The sequence below is a fragment of the Peromyscus californicus genome, unplaced genomic scaffold (genome assembly GCF_007827085.1).
Source record: "Peromyscus californicus insignis strain IS unplaced genomic scaffold, ASM782708v3 Scaffold_17__1_contigs__length_78620276, whole genome shotgun sequence".
Classification (NCBI taxonomy): Eukaryota; Metazoa; Chordata; class Mammalia; order Rodentia; family Cricetidae; genus Peromyscus; species Peromyscus californicus.
In genome coordinates this window covers 18920352-18938019 of record NW_026294469.1, presented here as the reverse complement: position 1 = coordinate 18938019, position 17668 = coordinate 18920352, and positions in this window count along the sequence as shown.

Here is a 17668-nt window from a genome sequence, read left to right as displayed (position 1 = left end):
TTTAATTTCAAAAAATTATAAAAATTAAAAAAAGATTCATCATAAAACTATTGTTTAATTTAATTTTTCTGCAACATGTTTATAAAAACCTTAAGAGTAGGAACTGTACCTATGACTAGCCGAACATTATTGATATTTTGAAAAATCATCAAAGTCTAACTGTTTCAGTAGGTTTCACAGGCTTAAAGTAGGTCCTGTGCACACCCTAAAGTAGGCTTCCTTTTTTTCTAGACTGGAGTTCATGCAATTTTCTTTTCCCCTGTAATGCTTCTTAGCCACAGGTTTTGGTTCTCATAAGTTAACACAGTATATTCTCTCATGAAAGTCTTCGTCAGTCAGCAATAGAATAAAACTGTATTTATAAGACCATTTTTATTCATAAAACATGGCATAGCTATGATTTTTATAGCCTCATCGTCTAAAATATCTGTAACATTTCAAAGTCCTCAGTAATACTTACATCATTCTAAATTTTTTCAGCTTCTAAATTTCTTCCAGATATTTTACTCCAAGGTTTTCTTTAAATACATAGGATATAATACATAGAATATAATCTTTAATTCAATTAAAAAATTACTGATGGCATGAACAACTTTTAGGGGAAGTCCTTTTTTCTTTTTCTTTTTCTTTCTTTCTTTCTTTTTTTTTTTTTTTTTTTGCTAAGGGTAAAATTCACCAGGTGGGAAGAGAAAAGTAGAGCATTCAGTAGGAAGAGGCATTAGGCTCTACTTTTGGTAAGGAATGAGAAACTTGAGCAAATTTTCATTAGGAAGAAGCCTGTAAAGTCAGCATGTGTAGTAACTGGTGATGCTGACCATGTCTAATGAGTGTACAATGAGCCACTATCAATCTACTTCTCCTGCTTTTGCTTCTATTCATAACTTTACTGAAATAGACACTGCTCATTTAAAAAGCGCATCTCACTTTGTTTTTTTTTAAATTTTATAATTTAATTTAATTTTACATATCAGCCACGGATTCCCCTGTCCTCCTTCCTCCCCCCCCCCCCCTAACCCACCACCATTCCCATCTCCCCCAGGTCAAGGACTCCCCTGGAGATTCAGCTCAGCCTGGTAGATTCAGTCTAGGTAGGTCCAGTCCCCTCCTCCCTTCACCCAGACTGAGCAACGTGTCCCTGCGTAGGCCCCAGGCTCCAAACAGCCAGCTCATGCACTGTGCATAAGGACAGGTCTCGGTCCCACTGCCTGGGGGCCTCCCAAACAATTCAAGCTAATCAACTGTCTCACTTATCCAGAGGGCCTGATCCAGTTGGAGGCTCCTCAGCTACGGGTTCATAGATCATGTATTTACACCAGTTTGGCTATTTGCCCCTGTGCTTTTTCCAATCATGGTCTCAGCAACTCTCGCTCATACAATCCCTCCTCTTACTCGCCGATTGGACTCCCAGAGATCCACCTGGGGCCTGGCCATGGATCTCTGCATCCACTTCCATCAGTCATTGGCTGAGAGTTCTACCACGACAGTTAGGGTGTTTGCCCATCCGATCAGCAGAGTAGGTCAGTTCGGGCTTTCTCTCGACCATTGCCAGTAGTCTGTTGTGGGGGTATCTTTTCGCATCTCACTTTGTAACCGGCAGAGTGAAAGAACAATATAAGCCAGCAAGCAGGCATTGTCATCCAGAAAAAGAAATTACAGAAAGGCAGAATACATCTCTGAACCCTGTAGAAAATGCTGGGGTAGGTACTCAAATGAGAATTTGTTTCAGTAAGATTGAGTTCATGAACATATCTTATTTTTCTGATGTAGATATGTAATTCCAGCGGGTTTGAGCCAACTTTTTGTGTAGCATTTACTGAGAAGAAAAGGCATTTATTACAGCTGGTAAATAGTGGCAGACAGAGCAGTTCTCCAGAAGACAAAAAGGCCACCTTTAGAGTGAATTGTCCCAAAGACAATTGTGTCCAGAGTACCATAAACTTCATGCTGGCATTGAGTTCACACATTAAATTTTGACGGAAGAATATTTTGAGTAACTTCCACAATGTGAGTACAAATAAATGATAGAGCCGGGCAGTGGTGGCGCATGCCTTTAATCCCAGCACTTGGGAGGCAGAGGCAGGTGAATCTCTATAAGGTTGAGGCCAGCCTAGGCTACAGAGTGAGTTCCAGGAAAGACTCCAAAACTACACAAGCAAAACCCTGTCTCAAATAAATAAATAAATAGATAGATAGATAGATAGATAGATAGATAGATAAATGATAGATTGATACCAGGTCAAGATAAGTGAGACATCATATCTACAAACTCTGTGGCCTTTCCTTGTAGGACCAAGAAATTTGGAGACGTTTCAGAGAACAGAAGGAAAGAAAATCTTTAGAGGGTGATATAGATCTTGTGTGCCTCTGATAGCTAAGGAAGATAAGATGCGAAATTAACCCTTCTCACCTACTCTCTCATCAAAGAAGTTATAAAACTTGGCCTTATAATTTCTATCATTTTATATATAGATAACAATTGGACTAATGACTATATTAAAAATGAAGAAGAAAAATTAAAAAAAAACTACAAGGCCAATACCATCATGCTGATTTATTATGGAGGGATTATTTAGAACAATGTTACAGCCATACCCTTCTTGACTGGTTGTATTGTCTGACACCACAATTTGAGAAACATGTCTGAGTAAAACCTATCATTATATAATAACTGTGAATTTATATCTGTGAATCTTCAAGTCATTTTATGTCCTGATGTACAATTTAGTTTGATATAGAAAACCTGGGAAGGTCTAGACAGAAAATAATCACCCCATCCCCACCTGTCCATGGTGACAAATTCACCATAAACAGACACATTTTTACCAATATGAAAACATAAATTTTTTTTAGTATTTCTTAATTTTTTGTTCATGCCAATTTATAGAAGAAATTGTAATTTTATCGTGTTTAATTGAGATTGGTCTGACACCATTTGACATGACTTCCTAATAATTTTACAGCACACACACTCACATATCCATATTGCTGTGATGGTCTAAAATCATCAGTTGGTTATCCTGGCAGCTTACTGCATGCTTACCCAACACATGTCAGTGTTTTCAGAAGCATCACCTAGGACTTAATAATCAAACACAAAACTTACTGGGAGCCACAACATCTGACACTACTTACAAATTCTCTAGAGCCCTTTGGGTTGGATTGTTAAAAGGAGAGAAACTAAGTACTAGGCATACAGAGTAAGGGGATAAACATTGTTAGTATCGACACTGGGGAGACAGAGACAGAAGGATCAGTTCCGAGTCACCTTCTTCAGTGATATTTTGAGTTCAAGGGATACCCTGAGCTGCTTAAGAGCCTGTCATTAAGGAAAAAGAGCAAAACTAGAGGCTGAAGAGATGGATCAGCAGTTTCGAGTGCATACTGGTATTTTTCAGAGGACTAGAGATTGGTTCCAAGCTACCGTGCAGGGTATCTCACAACTATCTGTCTTACCAACTCCTAGGGGACCTGACACCTATGACTTCTGAGGGAACAGCCTGAACTTAAAACAATCAATGAAAGTCTAATTCATTTGAAATAGAGCAAGGATATATACGCAAGAGGGCTTAGAAGGGGGAGGATAGTTTAGTTATATTATAATCTCAAAAAATAAAATAAAATTTAAAAACCATTTAAAAGGAAAAGAAAATAAAGCAACAACAAAACCCACAAATCCAACAAATTGCTGAGACCCAAGGTTCTGGGTGGAAAGGTGAAAACTACTGAGTTCAGCTGTACCTATCACCTGCATGGCTGCATCTGAAGAGCAGGCTTGCTGTCCCACTTGGTTTATACAGTCTCTTTGTACACTCAGTAGGGTTGCCACAGAGTCCCACCAAACACGACAAATTTCCAGTGATAATTTACAAAACAAAAAGTGTTCCGTCTCTTAAATCCTCTTTCTCCTCCTATCAACCCACTTGCTTCATTATGTCCACATGTGTGAGTTGGGAGAGACACATAAAGTGGACTGTTCATTAAGAAAAGAAAACCGCAGCCCTTAAATCAGGAATTTATGCAATTTTTAACTGTTTTTAACAAGCACAAAATGGTTTGCGGGAATCGTGCACAGATAGATCATTTTAATTTGAATCATTGTGGAATCATAAAAGACTCAGTTCTTTAATTTTGTGCCTTCAAGTCAGCTACTTTGATTAAAAAATAATAAAGCATGAGAGCCGAGGGGTCCTCACAGGTTCTCAGCAGCTCCGTTGGCTCCCTGATCCTCTGTGCTAATTCTCCTCATTAATATTAATAAAGGGCTGGTAGGCCGTTGTGAAGCGTGAGGCAGGAAGCAGGCAATTAATTGCTTGCAGTATTTTTATATTTATTTTACACAATGAAAATAATGTCTGGGGACCAAGCATCACCTAATCAATACCCTCTGCCTGGGGACCTACTATCTGTTAATCAATACTATCAGCCTGAGGACTGACTATCTACTAATCAATATTATCAGTGATTTTGAAAGGAACACTTTCAAGTTCTTTTTGATAAATCTCTCTTAAATCTTGGAAAACATGAAAATCCAGGGCATGTTTTTGAAATTAACAGGATAAAGTAGACTTTTATTTCAGCTGACATTTTTCTGTTTGGGGATAAAAAGAAAAGAAATGCAGCATCCACACCTGTGTGCCTCTCAGAGACTGCACTATCAGGGGGTTGAATCCAAAGGTGAGAAGACTAAGCATCTGGAAGAATCTAGATCAAACTTTATGCTTGTTTGCAAAGTGAAAAACAGTCCTATTGATTTAAAAAAAACTTTGATATAATGTTATTGCATATTTTAATTCCAAAAACATAAATTGTATAAGAAGTTTTGAAAGTTCTAACATACTTAATCCTTTCATTGAAGAGCAGAGGGAGTATGTTCAGGAGACCAGACTCTTCTCTCATGAGTTATAGACAGTTGCTGGTTGTTTGCAAAAGGACAGATATTTTCTTTAGTGATGTCGTCATCTGTATCCATACTCCTGTGAAGAACCCTAAGTAAACTCACTGGGCCACAAGACATTAAAAAAATGACGGAAGGAAAGAAATAAATAAAGAGAACAAAGAAGACATCAGTGTAGAACTGTGACAGGGGGAAAGAGGGAGTCCAGAAAGGGTAATGGGGTGAATATGATCAAATCACTACAACACTAATTTTATAGTCGAAGGAGGAAAGGGATAGTTATACATGGGTTAAATAAAAATGAGGTTACTCTTTACCAGAGATGGGTGATAACGTTCTGATGTCTGTATTCCTGTCTGACTGTCAGAGTATAGTCTATATTCATGTTATCCATTGAAAAGCCATTATTCATGGAAAAGCCATGCTTGATGCTGGCAGATGCTGTCCAGAGAGGCTGAGCTCATTCCTATCAGCCCTGTCTCTTCATTGAGCCCTGTACCCTCCTCATGAAATCCATCAAAGATGTTATCTGAGTTTCCAATATATGTGCACATACTTTGGGAAGCAGAAAATATATTCAATGGGTGATTTTGAGTAAAGATTTTCTAAGTAGTGTAGCATGAAAAATAATTTGTACATTTGAAGGACTGCTGGTGTAGCTCAATTGGTATAGTGTTTACCTAGCATGCAGAAAGCCCTGGATTCAATTCCAGGTACTGCATAAACCACCTGTGGTGGTCCAAACCTGTAATCTCAGCACTTGGGAGGTGGAGACAGGAAAGTTATGAATCCAAATACAATTTAAGCTACGTGAAATTTTGTCTCAAAACTAGTAATAATTTGTATGTTTTAAATAAATGATCCATGTAGGAATATCCAGATACAGTGATTATATAAATATACAGTATTACAAATAACAGAATATAAAATTCTGACAAGGAAGGAGTAGGCAGTGTAATAAAATGTCTAAACCAGTAAAATAGTATTCTGAGTATGAAATCTTCCTAAATTAACTATGTGCTAGTAAGGGAGACCAGTTTCAAGAAGAAAAAGAGTCATTATGATGCTATGGAAGTTGTAGGTCAAATTTACACATACACACACTGCTGTGGGATGGTCCATATGTTAAATTGCTCTGATTGGTCAATAAATAAAACACTGATTGGCCAGTGGCCAGGCAAGAAGTATAGGTGGGACTAACAGAGAGGAGAATTGGAACAGGAAGGCAGAGAGAGTCACTGCCAGCCGCGCCATGACAAGCAACATGTGAAGATGCCGGTAAGCCACAAGCCACGTGGCAAGGTATAGATTTATGGAAATGAGTTAATTTAAGCTATAAGAACAGTTAGCAAGAAGCCTGCCATGGCCACAGTTTGTAAGCAATATAAGTCTCTGTGTTTACTTGGTTGGGTCTGAACAGCTGTGGGACTGGCGGGTGACAAAGATTTGTCCTGAATGTGGACAAGACAAAAAAAAAAAAAACTCTAACTCCAAATGGTGCCCAACGTGGGGCACGAACCCACTACTCTGGGATTAAGAGTCTCATGCTCTACCAACTGAGCTAACTGGGCCGTTTTACTCATGGAGTTCTTTATCTCATTTACTTGTCTTAAAATTTCATGTTGGGTCTTTATAACTGTATCCAGTTTCTGCTGAGAGACCTGCCCAGGCTGCCTCATGGCCCTTCCCTCCCCCCCCTGAGCACCACTCCAGCTGCACCGTGCTCGCTCCACGCTGTCAGGCTAGCGCCACCATCCCCAGCCGCCACACTCTTGCTATGGCTCTAATAGCTCTGACCCCCAGGCAACTTTATTTATTAACATACAAGTAAAATACCACCATAATACACACACACACACACACACACACACACACACACACACACACGACTCGGGCAAAGGCTTGGCAACAAGGACCTCAGATATTCTTCATGCATATTGTCTCAATTCTTAATCAAAAAGAATGACAGAGTAGATACAAACTCTCTACTGAGAAAAGCCTTTAGCAGAGATGTGGAATATGTGAGAAACAATGCATTTCTCAATTTTCAAAAAGTTGTACATTCACAAGACAGTCATATAAGAAGTATCTATCTTTCATGTATAAGCCAGATAAATCCATGAGATTCACACAGGTGATTCATGGCATTGCAGATTCTAACTTTGACTTACTCTCTACATCTCAGAGATAAATGGTTAGGAATCCCATCATAGATTTAAGGTCATTTTCAAAAACATAATTTTGTAATATATTAAGCAACTCATCAGAATGAAAAATTATGAGGTATAGGAAAGTTGTAGAAAGCACCAGTATTCAGGTGACTATTATTTCAGCTCATTATTTTTCTAAAGCCAATTTTTAACATGTAATTATTCATTTGCTGGTTGTTTTCTTGCATTTGCCATAGAGTCTGAGATATTTTAAAGTTCAAAATGATAGAAATTATTTAAACAATAACGCATGCAGGTGTGTAATGTAAGATTGTTCTTTAAAAATAGGTCTTCATTGTAGTGGGAAGCCCTTTTTTTGGCTTTAAAGTTGTTAAGTCCTTAACTGATTTCTAAGTTTCTTAGAAGCTACACTTAAAAAGGAAATACATTAGTGTAACTATTTCTCATTTTTTATCATTGTAATTTGAAAATTAATCAGTATATTGCTTTACTCTTTCAGAATGGAATTAAATGATTTAGAGGCCATTGTTTCTCAGACTGAATGTTTTGAAGGTTAAGAAAGAGCACGACCTTTGACATAGACTCAATTTCTAAGTTTAAAGTTATTTTGGGGCCCCTTTACACAAACTAGACATATTATATCAGTAGAATTGAATCTACAAACAATCGAAGACTTTTCTGAGACCATCTATCTAGTTACTGGGAGCAAATTGTAGGCCACTGAGCAGCCCTCTCCAATACATCAACATTTCATCCTGACTCACTCCTGTCAGAACTGGCAGTGGTTCTCATACTTTCCTTCAGAACCCATCTTATCTTGCCTTTAGGTTATAATTATTATATTCCCACTAACACTCTTACCGAACTGACTAGTCTTTAAAAACAAAACAAAACAACAATAAAAAAACTAGATCCTTTCATAACAGCCCTGTCCCCTTCTGAAACAGCCTCAGTTCACCTAAAATATCTTTGCTAAACTACTTGATCCTAAATTTTGAAATTTTTTTCTATATTCTTAAATAGTGCTGAAACAAAATATCTGCTAGCTGTACAGCCTACCTGCCTAGACCTACATTTTTCCACTACTGCCATGTCTACCACTCTCTTCTCAAAGTAGGTGAATGCTTCACTTACTGTGACCAATAGTACAGGCCTATTAAGGAATGAGATTCCATGGTTGACAGTATTTTGGCATATTTGTTGGACATATCTGAATTCAAATTGAAGTGTATTTTCTAACCATCATTCAACATCCAGTAAGTGTTGTGGGGTGCTTGCTGTGCTAAAGGCAATCAACATCAAAGAATAATAAAAACAAGAAACAGCCTGTTTCATCAAAGACATTAAGGTGAGTTTGGATAAATGCCAGGAGCTCAATACTGTGTGGAAACAGATCAGTTTACTCATGGTACTTAAAAGAAATATAATTTCAGTATGGATATATATATTATAGTCACCCTGTGCAGTGCTTCGATTGATTGATACATAAGGTTGAACTGAAGTGTGATTATGTCCAGTCCTCCAGTGAAAGTGAGTTTTCAAAACACCTCTTTCCCATAATATACTTTGATCATTGCTTGATGATACTCCAAGTCCTTCTTTTTGGTGTTTTCAAAGCACTTTCAGATAATAGATGATATTAGTACTTAATACATAGATTTTTATCTCCAAAATAAATTGAGTGTAGTCCTGGCAGAAAATATTTTTTTATTATTTATTTTATATTTTGAGATTCTAAAATTATTTCACCATTTTCTCCTTCTGTTTCCTCTCTCCAAAACATTCCCAAATAGTTCTCCATTCTCTCTTTCAAAGTTGTGGCCTGTTTTATCCTTAATTGTTGTCACACACATGCATGCACGCACACATGCACATAAATACGTAAGTACAACCTGCTTAGTCTATATAATGGTATTTGTATGTATGTTTTCAGGAAAGAAATGTCTTCCCAGGGAAGAGTTGGACAACTGGTATCTGGGTAAGAGCCAGCCTAGATGAGAACAACTTCATCTCTCCAGACAAGCTATTCCCATGCTTTATTCATAAATATGCAATTAACGTCACATGTGGTAGCACAAGCCTATAATTACAACACCTAGGAAGCTGAGTTAGGAAGGTCATGAGATCCTGGACAGCTTGTGTTACCTAGTAAGAACTTGTCTCGAAAAACAGACAAACAAGAAAGAACAAAAAAACATAAAATAGGCAAGTAGAAATCTTAGAATCTTTAATACTGATTGGTCACAATTTTGCAGTCATTGTTTATTCTCCCTCAACTGTGGCACTTATTTTCACTTGGTTAATACCCACAATACTCTGGGTTTCCCTATGATGGCAACATACTTTAGTTATGCTAAGTAACTCAAAGTTTGTATATGACAAAGTTGACTTGGTGTGACCACTTCTCCCAAATCTCCTGAAGATCAGAGCAGAGTCACAGGAGGAAACTAAGACAAGGGTAGGGTTCCTGGATCTTCAATAGCTGTGATGGAAATGCAAAAGGGAAAAAACTATTGTTGGCCTGTTTAAATCTACTTTTTTGAATATTAAAAATGGACATATTTTTCTTAGAACTTACAAGAACATGACAGAAAAAGTTAATGAAAGGAAGATCCCTTAATACCTGTGGTTTCCAAAGACAAGTTCTTTGTTTTTCAAGTAGGGCCTTGATGAGCTTCAGCATGGAAGAGCACACAGAACAAGTGTCAGCTGGTGCTTCACATAAGAGCCAATAAAGGACACATGCTGCACAAGCAGAAGAAACTTCTGTTTTACTTTTTAAATGTGGAAAAATAAAAGTCTGCTCTGCAGGCACCTCAACTTCACTGGTTCCTGGTTAAAAATCTTCTGCTACACACGCTAGAGAAATTGACAATGGCATTTTATACATTTCAAATTTGGTAGCTTTCTTTAAGGTAAGGAATCTCAAATCATGGAGTTGGCAGGTAAAATGTAGATATGAGAGGTGAGCTGTAACGACTTTGGAGTTCATCCCATCCCTGATCCAGGGCTGGCCATAGCTACCCTTCAAGGCAGAATCCTACTCAAAAAACAACAAATGAGTTTGATTCAATTATTAAGTTAATATATCAGCTTTTGAGCAATTATTTGTTGACAGGATTAAGTGCTTATCTTTTTTAGAAATGCCTTCATTTTCTCTGCCTCATTCACATTTACCTAGAAAATTCTTGGTAGCATTTGTTTCTGATAAGCTATTCAGTATTAGGTTTTACTCCACAGAAACCAACAGCAAATCATCAGCATCTTTATTCAGAAACTGACATCATTTAGTAACACTATTATACTACAGACAAGCCTAAGATGTGGTGATAGGTGACTACACTCAGTAACCTCATATTCAGTCATGGAGGTGTGACGTCTTAACGTGTTATAGTGAGACCTACTCTGGATTTTACATGTCCATCAAATGTGTCTAAATGACATTATCACCACTGCATTTCAAATCTGACCCCATTTAGAAAAACTTGTTATTCAAAAGGAGAAAGTGTTGATATCTTTAAAATATCAGTATATTTCTATATTTCTGCACATATACATGTACGTATTTATAAACGGCAAATGATTTTTTAATTGACCCCATTTTCTAGACATCATTATATTCATTTTGCAGAGATCTACATACTTTTTAAAATGTCATCACAGTAAGGTACTTTTATATTCCACCTGTTAGATTGTAATTAAGATACAAAAGCAGCTAATGATGACATTATATTAATTATGACTTAGTGTGGTTGATAATTTCCAGTATGCCAAAGATAATATCTTGACAAGGAGACCTGAGTCTAGATAAACTAAATGGTGGATTAGTGCCAGCATATTACCCATAAATCATCACATATTCACCAGTAGCTACTGCAAAGGAGTAAAAACACCAGTTTTTGATGATGACACCCAGTTTCTTCCCACATAAAAACCACACTCAGTTTCTGTCAGCAGTAGATAATCGTATACCATAGACACAGTTTCAGTGAGCATCTATCTGTTTCCCAGAATAGTCCTGAGATAGAACTTGCAACATAATGTGAAGTTCTGGGCTTTTGCATTAAACAATGCTCTTACAGTTTTAGGGGGTTGTGGTCAGCCCCCTAGAAAAGAAGAATAGCAACTGTTTTGTAGAGTATCTAATAAGTCTGAGGAGGCTCACAGGGCAATGGGAGGGTCCTTTCTGAGTTTGTCACATTATAAACAACCTCTGAAGGAAAAATGAAACAATGCTTAAGAAAGACTCATTTATGTTTGGGGGTCAATGTAAGGTAAGGTTGTATAAGTGGTTTATGAATAAATGAGTGAAAAAGTGAATGGCATAGGGATAAGCTAACTCATTTATTATAAATTGAAATAAATGAAGGGGTGGTCTCCTAGAAACAGCACATTTGGTATATGACTTATGCACTAATACAATCTACTACTGTCACTTCCCTAGCCCAGCGTAATTCCTACTGCATTCTAACTACTTATCCTCATGTCCGTAGACAGGTATAGACCTTACAATTCTCCCTCTTTTCCACGATATCCCCTGAACCTTGATTGCAGAAGTTGTAATGTACGTGTATCCATTAGAGCTGGATTCCCTAATATAGTCAGTTGTTCTCTGTGTTTTGACTAGCTGTGGTTTTCTGTAACTCTCCCTCTGCTGTAAAAAGAAGCTTCATTGAGAAGTGAAATCTTCATTTTCTGTGAGTGTAAAAATAAGTATCTGGATTCATGCTGAAACAACTTCATTTTGAGGTCTTAGAACCACCTTTGTTGTCATTCAATTCCTTTTTTTTCCATTTAGCATTTCCCTAAGGATGATACATCTGATGCGCACATGACCTCAAATTTCACTGTCCCACCCTCTCTATAAATGCTCCTCCTCATCTTTTCCTCATCAGTTAATAAAGCAACTTTAGTATACTAAGCAAGAAACTGCCTCAGGTCTTTCAAATCTTTTCATCCACACAGCCAACTTAGCACCCCCCACTCCCCTTGTACAACTGATTTGAAATTTTATCTTCAGTTCAAAGTTCTCACTTTGTATCCTTCCTTGCAATTTACTCTATTTTTTTTCTATATGGAGATGAACAATCTTCCTCCAAAATGAAACAGAGGCCTTACATTTTTGCAACTGGAGTTCTGTAATGCCTAGTAGTAAGTTCACACTAACCACAGTGTGTGAAAACACACTTTGTGTCCATTACTGATATCCCTGGCTTCATCTGTAGCAGATGGTATAGGGGTGGTGATATTGTGTGGTTCATGGACCCAACTCCTTGCCATTTCTACACATTTCCACAAGACTGTCACTCTTTCCATGCCATTATCCCTTTTCCCCACATATATTTGACTAAATAGTTCCTTTTCAAACACTGTACTAGAGTTTTAATTTTATTCTGCTTTGAAAGAAATGGCGGCAATGATCCTAACAATTCTTCTACTTGTGTATATGGAGAAGTGGGGGGCTTCCAATGTCATTTTTAGTAATGCTCCACCTTCTTTTATGAGACACGGTTTCTCACGGAATATGGAGATCTCTGATCCAGCTAGGCAGGCTGATTAGTGAGTTCCTGTTGTTTGTGCCTCACTGCACAGGGCTGGGATTCCAAATGCAAGCCATAGCACCTGGGGTTTATGTAAGAAGTCTCAACACAGTTGCTCATGTCTGTGCAGCAGGCACTGTGCTGGCTGAGCTACCTCAAAGTCGGGAGACAGTGGTTGAAGATACTTGGATTTCTGTCTTCTCTGAGCAAACTATGTGGCTTCCCATCACAGCAGACAGCTACTTAAAACACATCACCCAGCACCATAGGTAAGTACTTAGCATCCCTTAAGCAGCCAAGTCTCAGTGTGAAAAACACCTATTTTGTCTTGTTCCTGTCTCTATTTACAATGTCTGAAACAGAGTGGGCGATCACTAACTATGGTAGAAGGAATGAATAAATGAAGTAATGTTTTTATCGCTGTTGTCATTGAACACAGTAATTGATGTGAACTTGATTATCCTCCTTGCCTCATTTTGACTCCTAGAGCAACAGGCCTGCAGGAAGTTCACTGCTTAGAGAAGAGGTGGTGATGTTATTATCTACCTACCAGCTCTCCAACAGCCATTCTTAATTCTGCAGGGCATTAAGTCATAACAGAAAAATGCATTTCATTTAATAACTTCTACACATGGGACACAGAGAGTCAATATGTAGTAAATAAGGCTGTTTCCATATATAGTGGGAACTGTGTGATTCTGAGAAATGCATTGATCTTAAGTGGCGGTTAGTCTTCTTTTGGGAGAATATTTCAAATGACGTGGTGAGGGTGTTTGAAAGAATCAACACTTTGATGTTTCAAAGGTTCAATTATTCAGGCACTGTGCAGTTGAGCATTGTATATCCGCCAGTGCCACATTAGCACAGCTCAGATGGCAAAGATGCCATGTTCCATTTGAGTCTTCTCATACTTGAAATTAGAGAAGAATGCTTTCATTTCAGCATCTCTGAAGCCTTCCTCAATCTTCACACCGCTGCTCTAAAGCTCAGCATTCTTTAACTTCTTTCGATTTGAGTGCACCACTGATGGAATGGGATTTCTGGGGTCAGAAGTTCAGCTTACACTCTAGGGCAGGGAGGACTTTTGATGTTGTTGATTAAGACTAGTTATTGAGTCAAGGGTGTGTGGAAACTGGAATTGTATTTGACAGATTATCCAAGAGGAGTGAGCACAGGCTTTTTTTTTTTTTATCATGAATGGTATCCGACTGAGCTACAAGCATGATCAGCATATCCTATTACATGTTATGTGGCCCTCCTACCAGATGGGTCTGAGAAACTTTTGCCAAGAAACCAGTGACAATTCTGTGACTGATTCCTGCTTTATAAAACATAGCTTTCTGCCATTCCCTGAGATAGGAAGGCTCAGGCTTGCTTGTCCTGTGTCACACATGGCACCTTCTTTGTTGAGAGAAATACAAATGGTTGCACATAGTGTCCTAGAGCAATTAACATCAAAACAAATACATTTTCTCAGACTCAAAGGACACGATTCCATTTATTTTAGTCTGAAGTTGTGTGGAAATGATATTTTCGTATAGCAATTTCTGCACTGAAAATTAACTTAAAATAAGAATTAATGAAAAAGAGACCATGAATTTGAAAGAGAACTAGGGGAAGTATATGAGAGAATGTTAAGAGAGGAAAGAAGGGGGGAAATGATGTAATTATAATTGTGATCTCAAAAAATAAAATAAATAATTAGAAATATTTGAGAAAAGTAATGTAGAAATCAGATTAAATACATGATTAATAATAATGATAATTACAATCTTGACCTTTCACATCCAGGCCTATGTGAAATCTAATTCTTAATAGATTCACTCATATGATTGTTTAATCAAGAGAATTTAAAAAAAGAGTGTTCATGCTACCTGCTGCTCTTAGATGGTTTCATCAAAATTGCCATTTCAAAAGTCTCAAATTGCAACATTTCAATTAACTCTCTATACCATGTGGATATCTGTTCTACTTCCAGATGTGTTTTTGTACTTTTGGGCTTGAGCTAAACTTGACATTCAGATCCGAATCAACACTTCAGCCACACCAGACCCAGTACACCTTATAGGACTGTGTAAGAGCGCCCATCTATGAAGAGTCCTTGCCTTTCATTTATCTCTCTTACCATCTGCCACATTTACTTGGGTTTGTGCCACCCATTGCCTTATGACATCTGTTCTATTTTGGCCTGATATTGAGGCTGACCTTTTTATGTATGTGTCTTGTCTGCCTAACTAGATGAAACACCCCTTGAGGACAGGTCATGAATTGAATGATAGATTTTTACACCTTGAAGAAACCTTAGTGATCAAAGAGTTCAATACCTCATTTTATAATTGAAGAAAAAGAAGTCTGGAAGAACCCAAGCAACTGACTTTAGGTCAAACAATAACTTACTTATAGGACCAGAAATAGAGTTCTTGACTTAAAATACACTGCTTTCTGCGGGATAGCTTTCATGATGCATTAGAGTTGAAAGGGCAATTAGTAATACAAGTTCCTCAATCTATAGACTAGAGAACCAAGTGCAGCAAAGTTGTGAATTGTTGCCACTGCTGTAGTGGAGCTAATTCCAAAATTCAGGGACTAATTCAAGTCACCTGGCTCTGCACATAATGCTTTACTCAATGTCCTGAGAGTGTTCACCTTTTTATATTCACCCCAATTCCAGGTGTAAAGTAAAGAAATATTAAAAATCAGTTTAATTTTATACATAAACTATAAATGACCAGCAAAATGCAAGAGAATTTGACATATCATCGGAAATAAAAACAAATAATACACTTCAGAATTGAGCTTTGAGACTCTCCCTTTATTCAATACTAACACTTTATGTATACTATATATAGCTATGTATAAAAATGGATAGATCTAGCTATACTTCTAACTTAAAACAAACAAAACAAAACAAAATAAGAACCTGTATTTGTTTTCCTGTAGGGCTTTCTAGACTCAAATTCTTTCCTACTTTGTGCATGTGTTATTTTCCCATAAACACTCATTTTGTCTACCATATAGCTGGGGTACTGTGTTTCTTTGCATATTAGTACTCAGTGGTCTCTGTCTCTAATAGTAGGAAGCCCTTGCTTCTTGAATAACATGTGTAGAAATTATTCTTAGATAGGAATATTATAATCCCATGTTCAGTGAAGTCACAGAGGATTCTAATTGTCAGTCTCATGTCAATGCAATTGACAGCCAGAAACATGCAATGCTCCCAGAGTTTGCAAAATTGACATGTAAAATTAAACCTCAATCTTTGCAAGTCCCTCAAGTCCAGATGTCTCACACCAAGTTAAGGAATTAATTTTGCTGTATTTGATCACTTTTGTTCAATAACACTGAATACTAGATTTACCAATTAACTGTGATTGTGATTCTGAGAAGAAGCTATATGGTCAAGGGTCTCTTCTCAGGATTTTCTGTCTTCTGAGGGGATCTCTGTCTTATGGGAAGGTGATTATTTATGTCTTCTGAGAAGGTTTCTGTACATGATTATCTGGATAATTTGAACCAAATCCTTATTGTCTTTGAGGATGAGGATGATGGTGGTGGTGGTAGTGTGTGTGTGTGTGTGTGTGTGTGTGTGTGTGTGTGTGTGTGTGTGTGTGTGTGTTAGGTAACATTTAATGAACTATTTGGTATTCGTCAGGGAGACTGCAAGGCTGAAATTGTTCTCCACAGGAATGGGTTTACTATTCTATTGTATGGAATGTTCTAGTTACATATTTAGGCCAAGAGAGTCAGTTTTCTGCCTGATTCTTTCAAATAATCATTTCTTAGCCAACAGAATTTTGGGAAGATCAGTGAAGTTGAACAGTCATGTTCATGGGAGTAAATGACAGTAGTAATTGTTGCCTTTGGGAGGCCCCTGGTGTTTATGGATTGCACTTAATTTTCATGCACTCACATATGCTAATATATCATCAGTATTATCTTAGCTCCAAATGTCTTACTTCTCAGTTCCTATAGCTTCCTACTTCTAGTCTTCCATCCTCATCTTATCATTTATAAGCCTTAGTTATTGTTTTGACACTGATCAAAAAAGAACTTATCAAAGATCTGAACTTTTATGTTTTTAACTACACTTACTCAAAGTTCTTGATGAAAGTTTCTCATGCAATTTTTTGGTTTACATTCATTATTATCATCATCATTGTGTTAAGGTCTAGGTCAGTAAGCAAGGAAGCCTCAAATTCTTGATTGTCCTGCCTCAGCATCCCAAATATTAGGAATATAGTCTCTTGCCAGCATACATGGCATTTTTATTTCATTTTTAATGACTGATCTTGTGTTCTGCGTTTTAACAGTATAGGTCTGAGCACTGAAGTTCATCACTGTCAAGGGCTTATATGATTATTTTTGAACTTGACACATGAACATGCTACATGCTCTTCTCTATAACCATACCTTGACTTCAAGAGTTGGAACAATAATAAGTATAGTTGTAAGTGTGTGTGTTTAGAATGACAAGAAAGAGAGGTTTGCATTGAAATTTCCACTGAAAACTGTAGAAAAACAAACACCAAGGGAATCACAAGTATTAAGTATATATCCACCCAATTGTCCACTTTAACCAGGCAACAACATCACCACAGCAGCCAAGTGTTCCTCTAGCATGATGATGCATGACACGGAAGACTGGCTTTCTATTTCTAACAGAAAGGTCTGGGTTACTAATTAGGAATGCTAAGAGGCATTCCAAATACATTTGCTACCTCTCACATTTCAGTTTACCAATTCTAAATTTTGTGTACTAATATCTTCATTTGTCAGACTAGAGACCTTCTATAAAGTTTCAGTAAAAATAATTTAAATAAAGAATGAAGATACTTACAATTTATTATATCATCTCTAGAAAAGAAACTTAGTTAATTTTTAAAAAGCTTCAGGTCACTATATATTTTAATTAATTTTAGCTATAATTTTAGATTGTTACAAAAGCTGGGCTACAGGAAATAAATATAGACAGGAAGCTAGTGCTGTTTAATTCTTTTAGTTTATTAAATCCTATTCTAGTCTTTGATGGTGTGTGAAATCATAGTGTTCTATCAATCATGATC